The sequence below is a fragment of the Pholis gunnellus genome, assembly GCF_910591455.1.
Source record: "Pholis gunnellus genome assembly, chromosome: 7".
NCBI lineage: Eukaryota > Metazoa > Chordata > Actinopteri > Perciformes > Pholidae > Pholis > Pholis gunnellus.
In genome coordinates, this window is record NC_136533.1 from 28,105,819 (window position 1) to 28,124,972 (window position 19,154).

General features: G+C 38.4%; 1 long non-coding RNA gene across 2 annotated transcripts in view; it reads left to right on the forward strand.

The window, feature by feature from the left end:
* LOC306698752 overlaps nucleotides 1–19,154 on the forward strand; it is a 44,841-nt gene that overhangs the window by 22,809 nt on the left and 2,878 nt on the right. For both annotated transcript variants that reach the window (XR_013767156.1, XR_013767157.1), the window contains 3 exons: nucleotides 17,544–17,597; nucleotides 17,692–17,798; nucleotides 17,898–18,087. This is a non-coding gene — a long non-coding RNA (uncharacterized lncRNA). The remainder of the gene's footprint in view (nucleotides 1–17,543; nucleotides 17,598–17,691; nucleotides 17,799–17,897; nucleotides 18,088–19,154) is intronic.

Genomic DNA, 19,154 nt, shown 5'->3' on the forward strand with positions numbered 1-19,154 from the left:
GTTTCCCAAGACAAAATTCTGGGGACCCACATTTAAAAAAAATTATGAACCGTAGCAACCCAATTCACAATAGGCCTTATCTATAAATCGTGGAAAGAGCTAATTTTTAATATTATGAATGTATTCCTGAACGTTTTTACAACCATTTCGGCATCACCTGGCATTATCTTGAATAGATAAACCAGCCATTTGAAGAGATATATAGGTTTGAAAACATATACATGACACCAGATAAATGTGTTTAGGCAGAGTTACCAGTTAAACAAACAGAATGTACGCTGGCCTTTCATATTGGATTCATTGTTAAGTATAACAATACGACCAGTCTAGCTTTCACATTTTCTCAACGCTGTACTGCAGATACACATGTTAAATAAAATACTATGCAAGACATTTTCATTTGGCGAGCTAAATACAATCTCCTGCGACCCATCTGTGGGTCCGAACCCCGTCTTTGGGAATAACAATGGGGATTTGGAAAGCCATTAAATCCCTTTCCATGAGTAATATCTCTCGACCCTTACCTCACTACGAAAGACTGTGTTGCTGTTCATGACAAATTTGATATGTATAATTGTTTTGACGAGCATTTTAAATCCTTTGTCTTTCGGATTTATTCTGCCCTGCACCTGTGAAACCCCGTCCTGATATTCCTCTGAATGGTGGTCTTCCATTTAGCTCGTTACTTTTTACTGTACAGAAAGTACATAAAGCACTGAAAGGCAAATGGGCCAAATCATAGTGATCCTTCTACTTTTTCAAATCAGAAGCTGATTTTATTCCAATTGGGTATCATCAGCATAATAAGGTAACATGTGTTTTCGAGTGCTGTGACCTGGAGTGAGCATTTAAATGGAGAAGATAACTGAACGTTAAAGTGAACCTTGAAGGGCCCCCCATGACAAGGGGGCAGAAGTTAAGAGTTCATTTCTAATGAAAATGACTTAATTTTTATATGATAAAGTAAAGCAAAAGCAGGCTACAGCTGAGCCAAAGATCCAGCTTCATGATAAGAATAATTTGGTCTACTGTATCTAGCTGTACAAAGTTCTCAAAGGCATCAGCTGCCGGTGGCCCACTCGCTATCGTTCTGATATTGATACGTGCTTGTGCAATGCTTCCTAGTAACTATAAGCAGTGACAGACCTGAACAACTGCTCTTTGACACCACTCAGATGTTTTTATCTCCACTTCAACTGGCCGTGAACACCGTGGCAGGGCAATTAAGAACAGAAAAACGACTACATTTAGGGCTTGGTGACCAAAAATCTTTCCCAATATAAGTAATTTCATATCTGGATAACAATATCACAACATAGCATGTTTTCTGGTACTTCAATAAATAAATGGACTATATAAAAAAACACAAAGTAAAGCCTATTTTTGTATACTCCTGTGTTAATGGAATATTTAAAAAATGAAAAGTACGGAGAGTTTTCTCATTTTTATTAAGAACTGTTGTGCAAAATGTGCATAACTGTTTCAATGAAATAATACAAATAAATAAATACATGTTTCCATGAGTGACAATGTGTACTGTGATGTAAAAACAAAACTGCATTCTTCAAAGAATAATCCCTCAGAATATTTCACATCTGATTTTCTGATCAATGTAAGTTAGTATGTGTTAGTATGTGCTTGTAATTGTACATTTTGGCCAACGTAAATTTGTATCACAACCTCTCGAAATATGATTTTGTCAGAGTACAATTTCATTGAAAGACGATCAATTATCATATTGAATTATCGCCCAATGCTAATGTGTGCTAGTTGTTTATTGATTACTGCATGGTCTAGCATGGTCTAGCCCTTGGATTCATTTGTGATCTGTCCCCATACCTCAATGCTGAAATACTGGAAACTCAAGGTCTTGTCCTTTTTCGGTTTGAAGGAAAAAGGTTCATGTTAAACTTTAGCTGCACCATATTTACGGCACCCATTCCCTACACCTTTACTCCCGTGCTGGTAACTGTATTTAACTTCTTGTTTTAACTGTATGCACTCCGTTAAGAGTGTGAATGCGGGTGTGCTCTGTGTGTCAAGTTGGCAAACCTTTTCATTTTTTAAGTTTCCAGTTTTCGTAGTACCCTGATTGAACAGAAGATATTCTTTGCTACCATGGAGTTTGTTCAATACTTATTCACAACCGTTGCCGTGATTGTAGCCAGTGGGTTTCGGGTTTTCAGTAGTCCGAGCACGCTATTGAGTGGAGGTAGAGAGAGTCATACTGAGACATACTTGCCATCTCCGAGGCTTAACAGAACATTATCTTGGTATCTGAGCCATGCTCCGGTCCTGTCTCACGTTGCCAGCAGCTCAGAGTTGGACTCAACAGGTAAATATCAGTCCGAAATTGAGATAAATAGCCCGTAAATCTGGAGGTAGATCCAGAGATCATTAGTGCAGGGTTAAAAGAAGGTACAATCCCAAAACAACAAAATGCGACATCATCGAAAGATCTTTGTTTTGGTGGTTTCCAATACTTCTCAGTAGGCTAAATTTACCCAGCAGCACAAATAATTCCTTCCAGTGAAGCCAGTTGAGGTTAACTTGGTTGCTGGGCAGCACCGTTTCTCACCAAAGTACCATGAGTCAATAAGGCCGGAGTCTTTTTCTAGGATGCCTTGTGAGAGTAACATGTCTCAATGAGCCGTAAGATGTGAAAATGAAAATATTCATATATACGTCAGGTGAGCTTTTCCTTTATTCTTTCTCTCTAAGCATTCATGAGATATCAAATAACATGTTTAGTCAGCTCATAGATAAAGCCGAAGATTTGGCAAGCCACAACTAATTTATAGTTCTTCCTCACTCATTAAACTTCAGTGTTCTCCTTGTCTTGTTTCATGCACAGTCCAGTGCCAAGAGGACGCAGATGATACTGCTTGAAATAGCCTTTGGTGTAACTCAGCCCTCAGTGAAAATACCCCTCCTTCATCACTTGAGTTGGATCATTTTCAAGTGGATCAGATAAAACGATGTGTGTGCCAACTGTCTGAAACAGCAACCTGGGGTGAAACAAGGGTGTGTACCTATAGCCGGAACATGGTGGAGTTTAGGAAACAGTGTAATCACGACTGTTGGTGGATATGTACATAACTAATATTTAATTTGTTACAATCGTATCATTGTTTTCTATCTCAGTTTTGGTTCATGCTTTTTCTTGTATGTTAAAGATGTTGGTTTATGAGAACAATACCCTCACAGTAGGAGCATTTTTGTTCTTACACTGTTGTACGTTTATGATTGATTGAGTAGAGTTAATGACTAAAGTGCAACCTGTGGAAATGTTAAATCCAGCAACGAATTGCTTTGGTTAAAGGTGGGCATTGTACGTATTACAGTTTTTTGCAATTGCCAAGACATACAAAGTTATTATTTAAAGCATTAATTCATGTAGAATGTATTGGCCAGGTATGCTGAACACACGTGTGCACAACATGTGTGCACAGAAATGGGGACCGTTAACGTCATTGTGTCTGATACTGTTACACCATTATGAGTATTGAGAGTAAACATATTGCATTGGTGTTCATAGTCTACAATAGCAATATGCTACAAATGAAAATGCCAAAGACCCTAGATAATATTGTGTTATACTTAGTATGTCAGTGTGCAGTCGGCATGTAGAAAGAGCTTTTTAATGGATAATTGTGTTGGTAAGGTTCTAATGCAAAAATACAAGTTTTAGAAGAGTTTATAGAGTTCTGAATTAAGTGTTTGCATTTGCAAGAGATGTAAGATATGTTGTATTTTGTGTATATGTTTTTTTTTGTGTGTGCATATTTTTGTAGTTTTGACTAAGAGGGGCCTAGTTTTAGAAATGATGTTTGAGCAACAAGCAAAGTGCACAGTGATTGGCCAGGTCAGTGGCTATTTGAGTCACCTTTTCTCCAAACTTACTCTCCAGCCCTCAACCCCACAAAGGAACTCTTCACAGTGGAGGTAGAAAGTAACTGAGCAACAGCTACATGATCAGATGTCTCTCTGGGACACAATGCATGCTGGATGTCTGGACATATCTGCAGAAGATTGCCAGGGAAGGACCACACAATAAAAATAGATTCTTGCAGTTGTATTACAAGAGACATAAGGTGTGATGTGGATGAGAAATAGACAGAACTGTTGTATTGATATATCCGTAGCTGCCCTTTGCAAGTATGTATAGTGAACATGTATAGTTTTGTAGAGCATTAATGGAGTGCATTAATGGACTATATTTTCATTTTGTGCACTCAGATTTACTCTCTGCAAAAATGTCAAACAAATAAATCTTATTGAATTGTGTGCTTTGATACTCAGTGTGTCAATATGATTTGGTTGTTTTGGTCTTGGTTGTTGGATTTTTTCCATTGAGCCCTGCTTATCCGTTCTGGTCCTCTATAGAAGAGAATCTGCCTTGCTGCTTGTTTTAACTGCCCAGTCAGTTTTTCAGAACTGGTTCAAAATTCAAAACTCCTTAACCCTGGGGCTGAAAGTGAGTATCGCTCCCCTACTGGCTGGAGAGCGGCTCCTCTGACGTGTGCAACCATCCATCGACGCTGAGTTTGTAACATGAGCTTGAATTGATAGTCTCTGCACTTGGCATGCCATACATGGCTGAAATAGCACTTTCCAAAAGGCCTGAAACCCAAGCTGCTCTCCAGGCACACTGCCCATCTCCAATACACACACACACACTAACTACTCTGGACGAAGACAAAGGACCACATTTTTTATTTGTCATGTACATGTTTCAATAACATTAAAAACTACTGCATTGCACTGTTTTTGTGCATACTGGCTCACTGAGATGGCTTACAGAGATGTTTGATGGAACTGAGCCATAGTTAACAGTACATCTGTGCTTTTCCTCCTATGACAAGTCAACAAGTCACAATACCCCTCCAAGCAAGCCACATAAATAGCTGCCAGTTAGGAAGCAAGGGACAATGAATTGAAACAGGTTCCTCAAAAGACATTTGTATCATCGAGTTCTGTTTCATCACTGTCTGCAAGTTAAAAGGGGTATAAAACTAACCTCATAACTTGATCTAGTTCACCTGGGCCTTCCAGGCTGTCAAAGTCCTGTCTCTCTTCCTTCAGCTGACATCCACTCTGCATTGTTTGCTTTTGCACCTTCAACGCTTTCGCAGCACACATGCCACACATCCATGCATTGGTTTCATGCTTTCATGGCTAACATTGTTGATTTCCACACCGTGTGGTGTGTAATGTAATACAATACATTACATTTGGAGTGAGTACATATCTTGTGTGCGCCTCCTCGTTACAGTCCCTCAGCCAGTTTGTGACAGATGGCTGAACCAAATCTGCCTGCAGGAGTTCACAGCTCACATGCTCAACTTATGTTTTAAACGAAAGCGAAAGCCTTTTCTTCGACTTCATCAAATTGATACCATAAATCAAAGGTGGGTAATTGGCTTTTACATGCATTTACTCTCCACTGCAGCTCTGCTCACCAGACTTGGGAAGTCACCCTGGAGAGAAATAGAAGGTCTATGTTCATCCTTTGAATGCTGATTGACTGCATGCCCCTTGTGGCCCTGCGGGACCTATAGTGGGTGTTGGATGGAAGAGAAAAGAAAGGCTAAGGGTGTAAGCCAGTTTTAAACACAATGGGGAGACAGAAGAAATATGACTTCACAGAACTGCTCAGATAACACAGATCCTGAGGGAGTAGTCTCCCATGAAGCCGACCAAATAGTTTTCTACCAATCTCTTTGGGTTCCCATGTGGCCATGCATGTAAACGATAGCTTGAAACAGTGCCTCATCTGCACTGCGGCAGCTAGCCCAAACCCCATGGGTGAGCCACCAATAGCTGCAATAGACACATAACTGAAAGCTAGAGGAGCAGGTGAAATCCTGCCGCCACCTCCTTCAGCTCAACCCTGTCTTCTAGAGATTAGGTGTACTACATTGTGTTCCCGATGACGCCGTGGTGCCAAATGTAACCGCTTCCTAGATTATGTTCAGCAATTACTTTTTTATGTGGATGAAGTGCTACATTTATGTGCCACAGGTGGATAATGAGTGTACAAAGGTCAGGACTTTGACTCGAGAGATTGTTTGCATTCCGAGTCCTCATCTGTGGTTCAAACAACAGAAGTGCTTTGGTTCAGGTCAGGGACAGATTGTGATTCTGGTTAAATGTTGAAAATCACATCTTTTTCAGGCTACACAAAGCTGAGCAAAGACACTTTAGCTGGTTTGATTCTGTCAAAAGGACTAAGACCCATCACATACTTATTTCATCATGAAATCATCATCATGCAGCCTTTCAGTAATTTTACACTCAAAGTCTCACATTTCTTGGCATTTAGTGACATGCTTCAATAGCTTAATTAAAAATACCCTTCAAGTTTGGTGAAAAATTGATTTATGGTCAAATTTGCACCAGGCCCCATGCACATGGGCCTATTGAGCGGTTTCAAAACAGTTCTACATTATCACGAAGCATATCCTGCAAGCTTTGTACTGATTAGACTATTTCTGTTTAAAAGTCTGATTTGTGGTCTACTTGATTGGCTTCGGTATGTGCTGAGTCACGTCTTTTTGAAGTTCATTGGTCAATATCTTAAAAACTAAATAGAACAAGTTTTTGATCATTTTGATAAGCTTTGTCCAATGCTGCTACACAGAACACTTGGTAGCAATCAGACCTATGGTTTAGGAGGAGATGAATGGTATGAAAGGCATGGCCTTATCAAATTTGTGCTTTGTGGGGCGTTAAATACACTGCCACGTTGGGGCCGATTGGAGTCATATTTCTCGGGAAACGCTTGCACATCATTTTCAGTTAATGGACCAAGATTCTGCCCCTTTGGGCCTTGAACCCTAACAAGTAAAGGTTCATCATTCGATCCTACAGGGGTTGGGCCCCTCTCAACGGTCAAAGGATAAGTCTGAGGGGTTGTGAGATGATTGATGGCGGTTGACTTTTCTCTGATCTTTGTATTCTGTGTGACATTGGATAATTTTACCTCTTTGAGCATCAAAAACTGATATAAAAGCAGCCATGTGAGGCAGTCAAGTTGTTGCATTCAGAGGTGAATTTGTTTTTGCAATACTCAGCATATCGCAAAAATATTTAAAATTGCAAGTAGATCTTACTGTGACATAAGTATCGCGATAACTATTTTGGGGACTCTGGTGATTCCAGTGGTATGCGCTACTTCCACCTTTGAACGAGCGTCTCGGTTTAGAAAAAGAACTCTCATCGAGAATCACAGTTTGCAGTAGATTTATAGGCCGAAGCAGATCCAGCGTCAGCTGCAGGATTTAAAGGATGATTCTTGGAAATGTGCCACCGGCTACTTAGTCTCTTTGAGGTATTCAGAGAGGAATAGTAACTTTAGTTTGTGCAATGTGGATGTGTGTAATCCTTTAGTATTGACATGTGTGAGTGTAACACACAACAGAGATAACCTTTCTCATAATCCACTGTGGCTATATCAAGCAACGACATGTTTAGTATCCATCGGCAGGCTTAAGAACAGACAACGCATCATCCATCAAACTCACATCACAATGTCGTCGGCAGAGCATTCGCGCTGACGTGCCTCATTTAAAGTCCTATCAAGTGACAGTCCCACTGATATACAAGACAAGGCTAAACTGTGAGCTCAACAATGGACACAACTCTTGTCATAGTTACATCTTGTACTTATTTAACACCATGTAATTGTTCAGCTGTCGCTGGTTTAGTTCAAATTTGCACTAAACAGCGCCCTATTTTTTTTTATTATTGGGCACTATAAAAAGTAATTATTCTAATGACTTTAAAATCAGTTGGTAAAGATTTTCAAACCCACATGACACTCATCCCAATACCTCAAAGCAGTGGCGTTTTATACCTGGGACTTCTGTGCTGTCCTACTGAGCTACGTCGAGACTCAGACTTTGAGGCGCGCTCCCGCGAAGTCCGTGAGGGTTTAGGGATGTCCCACTGTCAAATCGTCAAGTGTTTGAGGGCTCTCTCGCAGACATTTTGAGCCCTTTATGAACCCTTTCCGTAAGTCAGCATGGTATGCTGACTTAGCCTAAGGGAATTACCCACAAATCATTGCAATGTCACGTTAAACACAGGGTAACCAGTGGACGCATGGAGACGTAAACAAAAAGGTAAACAAAGGACGGATCATATGTGTTCAGCCCGATATTACATTTACACAGAAACATTAAGAGTTAAAGATGGAACAAAAAAACACATGAAATCAGAAGATATTTATTTATCAAATATTTGATTTTGTCATTGAAGCTGTTTTGACAAAAACGAGTAAATAGATTATATGGAGTTACCTCATCTTGTGAGGAAAGAGTTCGAAGACGTTCAAATCAGGGTGTAAAAATATAAAATAAATACACACAATTATACATCATATTTGTTGTTTTCATGGTAACGTGATATGTTGCAGCAAAGTGCTGTCCCATTCATATTTACACCATTTCGAGCCCTCACAGTCTCTCACACTCAACCACTTACCAGGTGACGTCAGTGAGTCCTTCAGGGTTCAGGGTTTGAGGCTTTAGGGGGGACGTTGGGATTTGGCTTGTGACACACGGGGCTGAGACAAGGAAATATATTGCAGAGCAGGGACATTGTTACGTGAGTCAGAGATGTCATCTCACGAGACGATCTTGAATAAAGAAAGTACACATCAGTCATATTTTAACAATTATTCTTAGTTTTCAAATTTCCTGCACCGCTGAACAAGTAACAAGCCGTAAATGCTGGAATAGATGCGCCGGTTACAATAGAAGCGCTCCGTCAAAATCGGTTTTAGGTCCTGGGTCCGGATACAACAGCGTCTGGGTCCGGGTCCGCCAATTGGTGACAACTGGTTTAAAGTGTTTGCAAACCAAATATTATTGCACTTTTGTTCATATAGCAGTACTTTTAAAATACAAGTACACAATACACTACTGAATTCATGATTGGATTTTGTGCATAACTGCATGTTAATCGCGCTAAAAAATGTTAATCGTTGCCCATCACTACTTTAAATAGATGTTTTACCCCACATTGTCATCTTGAGTAAACATGCATGCTACAATATAAAAAACGTGAGACATTTTAAAATCATTTATTAGCATTCAACTTTTTTTCTTTTGTTTAGCTTAATAATAAACAATGCTGTTGACACTTGTAACAATGTAATGCAAAGTTCACTTCTAACCATTTAAACCAAAACATTATATACATGTATAAACAGTATTCTCGGCAAAATGAGCACATACAGGTGGCAAATAAAAGCATATCCATGGATACATTTTTAAATGTGTACATGTGGGCTCACAGAGGCACTCTGTGCACAAATGTTCTTGGTGGCTACGCTAACTAGCTTAACGGACAACAGCAGCACAGTCGAGGGCCATTCAGATATTAGATGTAAAAAACAAACGCAGTTAATTTACCAAATGCTGTTCCTCCGTTCTTTGTTGACAAAGAGTTTCATCCCAGTTAAATCCCAACTCACAAATCCGTTTCTCCTCCTTCAGCCATTGAGTGTTAAAAAACAAAGCTAGGTAAAAGAATAAATAATCTACACCAAGCAAAATGCAAAAAAAATGTCATAATTTCTTCCATATTTTTCAATTTGAACTCTTACTACTCCGACTAAGCTTCTGCTTCGGTTTCTTTTTCCAATAGTCACATGCTCGCCCACTGACCAATCACAGCACACGCTGCACCTCACTGCAGAGCTGCACCTGGAAACTGAGCTGTGTGTTAATGCTGACATACTTGTAGGCCAGCTAGCAGCTCTGGCACGTCAAAGAATACGCCCAACATGTCAAACTAAAGATCTGATTGGTTGAAGACTATGACAATCAACAATATCGTCCCCATTCACTTCAACTGCACATGGATTCACTGGTGAGTCTGCAGGCCTGGGGCCTCTCTTCTTACCTAGAGATACAGAGGTGTAATCTGATTGGATAAAAGCTCTACTTAAAACAAGCTGCACTGGAAGTAGAGCAACTGAGGAAGACAGTAGCTGTGCAATGAGAAAATAAGCTAATGGGGAAAATATTTGTATAAATTATAATACATGTAGTGTATTTAAGAAGAAATTTTAAATTATAAAATAGCTCTAACTTCGTGATTCTGTTTAGGCCAGCAGAGAAGGCTTATTCTATAAAATGACCAAGAAGAGGTTAGAGTGCAATCCTTAGCTGACATCATGAAATATATCAACCATCATATCTTATGTTGAATATTAGTGAGCGGTGGCACTTACGGTGGGATGCTCTCATACTCTGGCATGGTGATGACCTCAATCTCTCTGACGACGCTCTTGTTGGTCTTCTTGACATTTTCGGACTGGGCTGGCTGAACATCTGCGGCTTCTTTCTGGGTCATTACGGGTTCACCTCCACTGAGAAGAGAGAAACATTACACAGCTAAACTCGTTATCCATTAGCACGGTACTGTACTCAAAAACAACCCCCAACATCTGGGAAGGAGCTCTGAAGGCTGCTTGTTCTCTGAGTTACACTTATTACACAATATTTTCTTAATATGATTATGAATTTTATTTAGTTCTGACTAAGGCTGCTTCGAAGCTTCGACCGTTGCCATGGTAATCGACCTCCTGCATTACATGCAACAATTCCAAATAGCGCATGAAATGAGGAATAGAAATCCTGCATTATTCAATATGCATCAACATTAATTATTAGGAATAATTCTCAGCTGGACAGCTCTGTTTGTTGTGTGTTGCTGTATTTGATGCACATTTTCGTTTTAATAGAAAGGGAAGTCCTTTAAGTCTGGTTTCTGTCCTCATCTCTCATTAGACAATAATTGCAAAGTAAGGTATAATATTTTCAGCACTGTGTTTTGACTCAACCTGTCAACGAGCAGACGTCTATCTGACTGACATCCGTTTCTCCTCCGTTTCTCCTGTCATCGTACTCTAACTTTGGACTTATGTGGTGAAACTGTTCTGTTTGTACTTGTACTTATGTTCTTAAGTGTATTTACTGTCAGTAAGTGTTTGTCACGTAATTAGCCCTTCAAATAATAGCCCAAAGTTCAGCTAAGTGGCTAACCTGGCTAGCAAGCCTGTATTTCTGTCAATGTATGTGTATTAATGCTTTAGTTAAGCATTTACTATTGCTAATACTTCAGTTCTACAATTCGTGTTCTGTGTTTATTTCAGAAACTCTTTCAACTTCTTTCAACTTCGTACAAACTCTTTCAACATCGTTCAACATCTGTAAATCTGTCACCAAGCTGTAAGACTGTATGCCAGACTGAATACAGTAATGTATGGAACAAACAGATGTCTGCGTGTTCTCTGACCGGAACCCTGTAGTGGTCAATTTCTGCATCTTTACACCAGTCTCTCAGGGGTTGAATCCCCAACAAACCTATAGTGCATGCTTGATTAATTCAAGTTTCAATTGCATTAAATGACTCAACTAGATACAAGGGATGCAGTCTGTACTTGTTGACTGATCTACTTGCTGCAAGTACACAAATTTGGGAGCTGTATTAGAAAAATGGTTGCTGGCCAGCGTTACATTGAAAATCATCAAGCATCATATATGCGTCCTCACTTTGCTGGGCCTTTCTTTCTGGGCATTTGTGCAGGTATGTTCTCCTTAAGGTGCTGGAGATCCTCCCAAATCCTTCTGGAACGTCTCCTCAAGTTCCTTAAACGTACTGTAAAAGTATGGTTAAGGTTATTCAGAAACGGTGTCGTCATTTAGGGCTGGGGGGGAGATTCTTTGACGTAATGAAGAAACAATAATAATCCATTTGCATAGCGTGTGTCTGCGCGGAGCAAGAAGTATGGCAGTGACCGGTCTTAGCATCCAGTCCCTCAGAGAGGGAAACGCGACCCTATGATTGTCTTCAGTGTGGAAGTATTTCAGACAAAAACTCAACAGTGTGGTGCAAACTGAGAATGAGAAATGGCTATCACAGCTCTACACCGGGTCTGCACTTTCTAAAGCAAAAGCATCCCAGAGCCCTTCGTCAGCAGCAACAGAGAACACTGCGTTTACGTGCTGTCACGCGAGTTGAATTTGGGATTTGCTATGTGAGGGGGTGCTCTGTGATTTCACTAAGGGGGAGCATTTTTGATTAACATGTGCGTCATCTAACATTATTCCGTTTTATATTTTTGAGTGAGAGAATGATTATAACTGATGTTACAGTCTATAAATCATTTCAAATACTGATACACTGACCATCTTAACTGCATTTTAGGTTTATTGCAGTGATGAAATCAATCTGTCATAACCATTTCAAGTTGTAAATCAAGTACTTATCTCCAGTTCAGGGAAAGGTTGCTATGAAATACAGTGATTAAATAAATCAGTGTCACAACCAACCTTTTGAATTTGAGGACATCTGACAAATAATCTTGTCAGATTCTGCCACGCGTTTGTTTTTAAGAGAAGATGATTGATTCAAATATTGACATATTAATCACAAATGTTCTTTGTATATTTATTTGCATTATATTAGCTGCTAAATCAATCCTGAATTTAAAAAATAATATTTAGAATTTGACGGATTTTGTCCACCAGAGAGCACCGACAAGTTTATTTGACACTCTAAAATGTCCTGTGTCCTGTTCTTTAATAACCACAATTTATATGAGATTTATCCAAAATGCATGTCGTGTTAGAAATCCCCAAAACTGAATGCTGACCAATATTTGGTTAAATATCATTATTGGCCTCAACAATCCAGCACTAGTCAAGTTTGAATTGAAGCAGCAACGGAAACAAACTTATGGTGCAGAACTGGATGCATTTCTCTGTAAAGCAGCTGCATTGGATGAAGTTTACCTTCAGCTGCTTTAGTCGCTCCTTCTGTCGACCAACACATCTTTCAAACTCCTCCAGAAGTTTCTCGAGTGCCACAAATTTTTGTCCAAGTTTCTTTCTTTGAGGCAATTCTAAATGTGGAAAGAGAAACAAACACAATTACACATTTTAATGGCACAACGCTTAAACTGTGCATAATAATAATAATAATAATAATAATAATAATAATAATAAAAGAGAAGTAACAACCCAACGTTACGGGTCTGGTCTCATATAAAATCACTGTAACATACCGACACCTGACAGATCCAGCATGCGGCGTAAGGATGAGATCCTGTCATGAATGTGGTGGCTGACATCCTCCAGCTCACTCATGTTGCCGACTAGGGGACACATTCAATTCATTAAACATGGCACATTAAGAAGAGTTACCATTTCATAAATAAAACTTTAACATTGGTAAATGTACTTAATACCTCGGGTTAACCTATTCATATCAAACTGTACAACTACCAGCTACGATGGTAAAAGAAATACAAAAATTACGGTTTCACAAATTCTGAAACTAGTTGAAGTCTCTGGTTAACGCAGTCCAGATCTCCAAGTATAATATTAGTGTGTGTTAGTTAGTATACTGTTAGTGTGTGTTAGTTAGTATACTGTTAGTGTGTGTTAGTTAGTATACTGTTAGTGTGTGTTAGTTAGTATAATGTTAGTGTGTGTTAGTTAATATAATGTTAGTGTGTGTTAGTTAATATAATGTTAGTTAGTATACTGTTAGTGTGTGTTAGTTAGTATAATGTTAGTGTGCGTTAGTTAGTATAATGTTAGTGTGCGTTAGTTAGTATAATGTTAGTGTGTGTTAGTTAGTATACTGTTAGTGTGTGTTAGTTAGTATAATGTTAGTGTGTGTTAGTTAGTATACTGTTAGTGTGTGTTAGTTAGTATAATGTTAGTGTGTGTTAATTAATATAATGTTAGTGTGTGTTAGTTAATATAATGTTAGTTAGTATACTGTTAGTGTGTGTTAGTTAGTATAATGTTAGTGTGCGTTAGTTAGTATAATGTTAGTGTGCGTTAGTTAGTATAATGTTAGTGTGTGTTAGTTAGTATACTGTTAGTGTGTGTTAGTTAGTATACTGTTAGTGTGTGTTAGTTAGTATACTGTTAGTGTGTGTTAGTTAGTATACTGTTAGTGTGTGTTAGTTAGTATAATGTTAGTGTGTGTTAGTTAATATAATGTTAGTGTGTGTTAGTTAATATAATGTTAGTTAGTATACTGTTAGTGTGTGTTAGTTAGTATAATGTTAGTGTGCGTTAGTTAGTATAATGTTAGTGTGCGTTAGTTAGTATAATGTTAGTGTGTGTTAGTTAGTATACTGTTAGTGTGTGTTAGTTAGTATAATGTTAGTGTGTGTTAGTTAGTATAATGTTAGTTAGTATAATGTTAGTTAGTATAATGTTAGTGTGTGTTAGTTAGTATACTGTTAGTGTGTGTTAGTTAGTATACTGTTAGTGTGTGTTAGTTAGTATAATGTTAGTGTGTGTTAGTTAGTATACTGTTAGTGTGTGTTAGTTAGTATAATGTTAGTTAGTATAATGTTAGTGTGTGTTAGTTAGTATAATGTTAGTGTGTGTTAGTTAGTATACTGTTAGTGTGTGTTAGTTAGTATACTGTTAGTGTGTGTTAGTTAGTATAATGTTAGTGTGTGTTAGTTAGTATACTGTTAGTTAGTATAATGTTAGTGTGTGTTAGTTAGTATAATGTTAGTGTGTGTTAGTTAGTATAATGTTAGTGTGTGTTAGTTAGTATAATGTTTGTGTGTGTTAGTTAGTATAATGTTAGTTAGTATAATGTTAGTTAGTATAATGTTTGTGTGTGTTAGTTAGTATAATGTTAGTTAGTATAATGTTTGTGTGTGTTAGTTAGTATAATGTTAGTTAGTATGTTAGTTAGTATAATGTTAGTTAGTATAATGTTAGTGTGTGTTAGTTAGTATAATGTTAGTTAGTATGTTAGTTAGTATAGCTAATGTTAGTGTGTTTATCATCGAGACCTTTACGTGTAATGCTAGTCTGGAGAACAAAGCAGTGAAATCACAAATAAAATAAAGGTTACTCTTTCATTTAAGTTCTCCTTAAAAAAAGTGAATCGTTAAGCCAACTTCGGGGTAGCGTCTATCATTACTCAACGCTAGACACCACTCTTGTGTTTATGTGGTGAAGATAGTGAGCCAACTGCTCATGTTTAGCAATGAATTGGCGCATTACCGCATGGAGTGTAGATCAGGACGTCTGGTACTTACATTGTTTAATAAAATAATCTTAACTTAATCATACTGCATAGCCAATTTTGATTGCCTTTTTCCATGTGGCCCCAACACAGTGCCTTTGCTTGCACATCCAATCTCTTGAGAGCTGATTTGGCTGCTGTTCAAAACAAAACAGCCATAATGTAATCTTAATCTTTTAATTGCTCTGTAAATTATTGATTGTGTATCCTGGCCCGCATTCCATGTACTCCCTCCGTAATACATAGAACAGCTCTTCACACTTAGTCACAGTGTCAATACATGTATGCTTTTTCTATGTTAATCTTTTATCAAAGTACCAAGACTTGAACTTCTCCCACCCTCACGATGGTCTGTTTATACATTACTAAACCTTGACATTCAATTTTCCTATTAACTAGTGCTGGGCAACGATTACAATTTTAAATCGCGATTAATCGCATGATTTTTTTTCGATTAATCGTGATTAATCACACTGTTATGCGCAAAATTCAATAATGAATTCAGTAGTGTATTGCGCACTTTTATTTTAAAAGTACTGCTATATGAACAAAAGTGCAATAACATTTGGTTTGCAAACACTTAAAACAAATACGGTGCTTTTTAACAGCAGTATTCCCTTTACACAGTAGCAGTTAAAATACAGTTATGATTCTGATAATAGATATTCAGCTGGTGTTCACAACTTTATTTTCATGTGTGTAAGAGATGCAATTTGAAATATACACCTTGAAAACTGTAAACATATCTACGTCGTGTTTTTTTCTTTTTTTTTAATGTTTGTTAAATTCTCAGTAGCGATAACTAAATGATATGCTTATTATACATATTCCAAACAAAAACACTTTAAAAAATAATTTAAAACTAATTTCAATGAATCATTGCTTTTTTTGGTATTTTGGTCAGACATATATGCAACGCTGATTACCGTAATATGTGTGGTATTTGTTATACATGTACGTTGGTACATAGAGGGTGATAAGAAGCTGTACCTGGAGGGACTTAGGACCCAGGGGAATGTAGGTGAAGGAAACAGGTAAAGACGGAAGAGACGCCACACAAACAGCTCGTTCAGCGCTCGCTGCCGGCTGGTCGGCCGCCGGTTGTTGTGTTAAAAATGTCCGCTTAATAATAAAAAAAAAAACTGTGTTAACGTGCGATAAAATAATTGTCGGCATTAATTAATTATTGCCCAGCACTACTATTAACATAACATATTTAGTCTTTTCTACTGAAATAAAATACCTCCTTGTCCCAGCCACCAACTATTTCACTTAGGACTTGACCTTGATTTCACTTAGGACCTGATTGTTCCGCAACAGGGACTACAGTCCTGTAGTTCAGCAACAGATCTATTCTGGAGGTCACAAAAACCGTCAAGATGCATGGCGCAATTTTCGAGTAAACAGAAATGTGATTTGGCATACTTACTATTGACACATTTACTTTCAACAAGCCTGTTCTCTGGGTTCCATGGTGTAATGGTCAGCACTCTGGACTTTGAATCCAGTGATCCGAGTTTAAGTCTCGGTAGTACCTTGTCAATTGTCAAATGAATTGATATACCTGTCACATTGTTCACATGCTGGAATAGAACTCAAATGTGATATGGAGAAAAGTTAGACAATGCAAGTCCTGTAGCCCACAAACTTTGAGGTCTGCGGAGGTCATCAAAAGCGTCTTCTTCACAAGCCTGAACTTTGATCATCCACAAGACATTTTTGCCCAAGTACAGCGACATGCAAATCCCAAGCGGCTTCATTATCAAAAACATGAACGATAAAATGTACAAAGAGCCAAGCTACCACATGCAGGCCATCAATTGACACATGCCGACAATGACATCAAACAATGGATTGGCCAGGAATTTTGCAATTAATGGTGTATTCAATTCAGTATATATGATATTTTTTGTTTGTGTTAAACAGCCGTTTCTGCATCAGAGAAAGAGGTTTACTTTTTAACCAAAAACATCCTGCTGTCAACCTGACAACACTAGGACCATGACTTCTTATCCCACATGAAGCATGACTTGAACCGTTCTGTCCCATGCTGAACATATTCTAGTCCCGTTTGTGTTTTGGTGTTCTACTTGTTGTCCTAGTGATTATGAATTGATACCAGTCATGATGAGGGTACATATTACTTTGTTTTCTTATATGGATGAAAAGAAAAAATATATATACATGTGAAACTGCTGCACCTGAATGCATGTGTTTAAAGTGTGCCATGTTGCTTCACATAGGTTAAATCATAATGACTGGCTACTGAATATTAACCCATTGAAACATAAACACATGTGCATGAATGAAGTATATTCTTTATATATTAATCTGAGAAACAGTCTGTTTCGTTGGATAAGGCTGAGAAAGGCAGGTGAAGTAATGATACTTTCTGCCTTTTAAACAGTAGTGTTTGTATATTGTCAAAATATAAATGACTTACAAGGCTTTTACCGTTGTAGAACCATCTGCTACACTGGCTGCACCGACTGAACTGAAGGGTTCGCAAGTAGATGGTAAATGCATCTAACATTTAAATATGTCATATTCACTGTGGTCATATCCGTTATAAACCATTCATTTTATTTTGTGATCCTTCTCTCCTTGCAGCCGCTGCTATAATTGTAAAGAGACCTAGCCTGTTCCCCAGGAGCTCATGTGTCTGCTGCCAGAAGGAGCAGGTCGTCCATCAACAGAGGCGACCGTCACAGTCCCTGGTGTGTATTATTTCACCTGTATTTGCATCTTTAAAATATCCATATATAGTGTCCATCAAAACTGTTGTTAATTCTTTAAAGTCTGTTTCATTGTTGTAGATTAGATACTCGAGGGGATGGGCGTCTCAGGCCCTGTTTGCATCCTACCTCGATCCTACCAGGTGACATGGAGGGGGGCCATGTCGGAACCACGCATGCTCACTAAGCAAGCCTGTGACATCAGCTATAGTCTTCCCTTCATTCGCTAGGAACGATAGTAGCTTGGACTGGAAACCTTCATTTTCGCCAGGTACATGCCAACGTTGAGTCTCACTGACATTTACTACCCAAAGTCCCTACCCATCTCCTGCTGCTAACTGTTCCCGTATGTCGACCTTCGTCATGTTATCAGTAGTTTCGATTAACACAAATTGGCTTTTACCAACAGGTTCCAAACACCGTCCTATAATTTTACAACGACCAAATACTTCAACTCCATCCAGTACTTTGTAAATAACCTCATCAGTTACTTCCAGAGAAACCGCACTAAGCGCGATTGTTTTTCTTACATCATTACCTTTCTCTTCACACCATTTGAATATCTGTTCTGACTCCATGTTACATACGCTTCACACACAGTTACACAGAATAAACACCCAATACGTTTCAGTGGACTGAATATAGTCTACATATAAATGTAGTTCTCCTCGGTGCATTAACATTGTCTAGTGTCCGTGTTTCTGAAGTTAAAACAACAGTGCCCTCCATCATTCCTCTTGGCTCCCCTTTGTCCACTTCGCGCCCCTCTAAGAACCCGGCAGGCCACCAAAAACTCCCATCAGAGTCTCCTGATTGGCTGGCAACACATCGACATCTGACCAACCAATACAACAAGGACACGGGAGGTTCAAGGGCAACTCGAACCGTAGGACACATAAGCACTTCTCCAAACCATGATCACAAATGCAAAAGTACGGTTTTATAGAAATAAAACACATGTAAACAAATTAGCAGGGCGCTACATATATGATAAAGGCCTAAATAATGTAATGCAATTACTACCTATATGGTCAGATTTCATAGTGTCTTTTCACATTGACTACATGTAATTTCTTGTAAGTACAAGACATACATGTAAGTATAATGTCTGACATATATCAGATTATTCACATGGAAATGATCGGTTCCCTATGTGTTACCTTGACAACAAAGTATGTTCACCCCTCTTTTGTCGGCAACACACCATCACAAGCCAGAATAACTGTTATACTTCCTCAAATGTTGTCTTTATGTTCCCACTATGCACTATACAATGAGACCAAATGGATCAGTCAATTTATATCCATACGGTTGTGTGACGGTATGAACAGATCATTG